Raw genomic sequence first — 3,884 nt, 5'->3', positions numbered from 1 at the left:
TCAAACCACAACAACTCAAGAAACACAAACAACAATAACTAGCAAAATACTAACCCCAATCCATATAGAAAACCCCAAAACAACTACCCAAATTCCAGCTACTATCCACCCAATAACCCAGTCACTAACCAAAACACATATCATTCACCATATACACCCAACAACTAGCCACAAACATCACAAGACACTCAAAGGATCTCCAACTTGGAGATATTGATGGAAAAGATGATGAAGCACCAAGAGATCACAAGCAAGAATCAGGAAGCTTCAATAAGAAACTTAGAAAGGCAGATTGGGCAATTGTCCAAGCAAGCTGTGATTGAAAGGCCAACAAGCTCACTCCCAAGTGATACCATTCCAAATCCTAAAGAAGAATGCAAAGCCATCCAACTGAGAAGTGGAAAAACCTTGGTGAGTAACACTGAAGCCAATAAGAAGCCAAAGGAGAATGACAAAGAACCATCTGAGAAAAATGAAGTCAGCCACAAGGAAGAAGTTATGCTTAACAAGAAGGACAAAGAAGAGCTTAAAGAGAAAGATGACTAGCCACAAGATTTAAGGAAAGGGAAGCAAGAAATAAAGGAACCATCTCAAGGACAGAAGCAGTTAGTGAAGGCTCACACACCTCCCTTGCCATATCCTCAAAGGTTCAACAAGGAAACCAAGGATCAACACTTCTCCAAGTTCCTTGAAGTCTTCAAGAAGTTGGAGATCAATATCCCCCTGGCTGAAGCATTAGAGCAGATGCCTCTATATGCAAAATTCTTGAAGGAGCTCATTAACAAAAAGAGAAGTTGGTATGAGAAGGAAACCATTATGCTCACTGAAGAATGCAGTGCTGTGATTCAAAGGGGTATTTCACCAAAGCTCAAATATCCAGGAAGCTTTGTAGTTTCATGCACCATAGGCAAGATGACATTAGAGAAAGCTCTCTGCGTTCTAGGTGCTAGTATCAACTTAATGCCCCTCTTAATGATGAGAAAGCTTGCCATAGAAGAAATCAAACCTACCAGGATGTCTTTGGTGATGGCTGATAGATCAATCAAGACACCCAATGGAGTTGTGGAAAATCTATTAGTGAAGGTTGGAGAGTTCATCTTCCCTGCAGACTTTGTGATCCTGGACACAGAGGAGGAAGAAAATAACTCAATTATCCTGGAAAGACCATTTCTAGGTACAGCAAGAGCTATTATTGATGTAGAAAAGGGAGAAATGATCTTCAGAGTGCACAATGAGCAAATGGTCATCAATGTTTTCAAATCAATGCAACATCCTCCTGAGCAAGAGAACTACATGAAAGTGGATATGATAGAAAGCTTTGTGGAAGAAATGTTAGAAGCCAATTGTCATGAGCAACAGGAAGAAGAAGTGGAGGAGGAGTTACTGGAAGATGACAATCAGGAGGAACAAGGAGAGGGAATGGCAGAGATCTCCATTGAAGACAAGGAAAAGGAGAAGCCAAAACAGGAGTTGAAGTCTCTTCCCCCTCATCTCATATATGTATTTCTTGGAGAAGCAGAAGCCCTGCCAGTAATCATAAACTCTTCCTTGAACATGGAAGAAGAAACAAAGTTGATTGAAGTATTAAAAGCTCACAAGACAGCCTTGGGTTGGACAATTGAGGATATCAAAGGTATCATCCCTGCCATTTGTATGCATAAAATTCTATTGGAGGAAGAATCAAAACCTATAGTTCAACCCCAAAGAAGGCTCAACCCAGCCATGAAGGAGGTGGTTCAAAAAGAAGTTATGAAGCTATAGAATGCTGGGATAATCTTTCCAATCTCTGACAACTCATGGGTGAGTCCGGTTCAAGTTGTACCAAAAAAAGGAGGAATGACAGTCATCACCAATGAGAAGAATGAGTTGATCCCCACCAGGACAGTGACTGGATGGAGGATGTGCATAGATTATAGAAGATTGAATGATGATACAAGGAAAGATCACTTTCCTCTCCCATTCATTGACCAGATGCTGGAAAGATTGGCTGGCCATGCCTATTACTGTTTTCTTGATGGGTATTCTGGGTACAATCAAATAGCGGTGGATCCCAAGGATCAAGAAAAGACTTCCTTCACATGTCCATTCCTACAGGAGGATGCCATTTGGGCTATGCAATGCCCCAGCCACCTTTCAAAGGTGTATGCTTTCTATTTTCTCTGATATGGTGGAAAAATTTTTAGAAGTCTTCATGGATGATTTTTCTGTCTTTGGCAATTCATTTAACACTTACTTGCATCATTTAACTCTTGTTTTGAAAAGATGCCAAGAAACTAACCTGGTATTGAATTGGGAGAAATGCCATTTCATGGTTCCTGAAGGGATAGTTCTTGGGCATAAAGTGTCAAGCAAAGGTATAGAGGTTGATAAAGCTAAAATAGAAATCATTAAAAAGCTTTCTATACCTGTTAATGTGAAAGCAGTGAGAAGTTTTCTTGGGCATGCTGGCTTTTATAGGAGGATCATCAAAGATTTTTCAAAAATAACAACACCATTGAGCAATTTGCTAATGAGTGATAGCCCATTTATCTTTGATGACAGTTGCAAGCATGCCTTTGAAACTTTAAAGAGAAAACTCATTACAGCACCAATTATCATACCCCCTGATTGGAAACTACCTTTTGAACTTATGTGTAATGCAAGTGACTTTGCAATTGGTGCTGTGTTGGGGCAAAAGAAAGACAAGCTACACCATATCATATATTATGCTAGCAAGGTGTTAAATGAAACACAGAAAAATTATACCACCACTGAGAAAGAGCTTTTGGCAATTGTATATGCATTTGATAAGTTTAGACAATACTTGATTGGTTCAAAGGTTATAGTATATACTGACCATGCTGCTCTCAAGTATCTAATGTCTAAACAGGATTCAAAGCCAAGGCTTATTAGGTGGGTACTGCTGCTACAAGAATTTGATATTGAAGTGAGAGATAGGAAGGAGAGTGAGAATCAAGTAGCAGATCATTTATCAAGAGTGCCACAAGAAGCCAATCAAGATATACCACAGCAAGTGAATGAAAATTCCCTGATGAGCACCTTTTCCAAATTCAGCAAGCACCTTGGTTTGCTGACATAGCAAACTACAAAGTGGGAAGAAAGATACCTCAAGAATTTCCTAAGCAACAAGTGAAAAAGCTACTCAATGAAGCAAAGAAGTTTTTGTGGGACGAACCTTTCTTATTCAAGAGATGCTCTGATGGAATGATTAGGAGGTGTATCTCTGAAAATAAAATGAAAGATATATTGTGGCATTGTCATGGTTTAGCCTATGGTGGACACTTTGGACTAGAGAGAACAGCTGTTAAAATACTGCAGAATGGCTTTTATTGGCCAACCATCTTCAAGGATGTCAGAGAGTTTGTTTACCAATGTAATGAATGCCAAAGAGCTAGAGGATTGACAAGAAGGAATGAGATGCCTCAAAATTTCATTCTTGAAGTGGAGCTATTTGATCTTTGGGGCATTGACTTCATGGGGCCTTTTCCTCTTTCTTACTCCTTCAAATACATTTTGGTAGCAGTGGAGTATGCTTCAAAGTGGGTAGAAGCAATAGCCACAACCACATGTGATTCACAAATTGTTCTTCAATTCCTAAAGAAGCACATTTTCACTAGATATGGAGTGCCTAAGGGACTTGTCAGTGATGGTGGTGGTCATTTTTGCAACAAGCAGATGGAGAAACTCCTTCACAAATATGGAGTGATTCATAAAGTAGCCACACCATACCACCCTCAGACTAATAGCCAGGCTGAGCTTGCAAATAGGGAGTTAAAGAGGATTTTAGAGAAGACTGTAGGAGCCACCAGAAAAGACTGGGCTAGAAAGCTAGAAAATGTACTCTGGGCATACAGGACAGCATTCAAAACTCCTATTGGAAAATC

The sequence above is a fragment of the Arachis ipaensis genome, chromosome B5, assembly GCF_059453495.1.
Source record: "Arachis ipaensis isolate K30076 ecotype BB chromosome B5, ASM5945349v1, whole genome shotgun sequence".
Lineage (NCBI taxonomy): Eukaryota > Viridiplantae > Streptophyta > Magnoliopsida > Fabales > Fabaceae > Arachis > Arachis ipaensis.
This window is presented reverse-complemented; position numbering follows the sequence as displayed.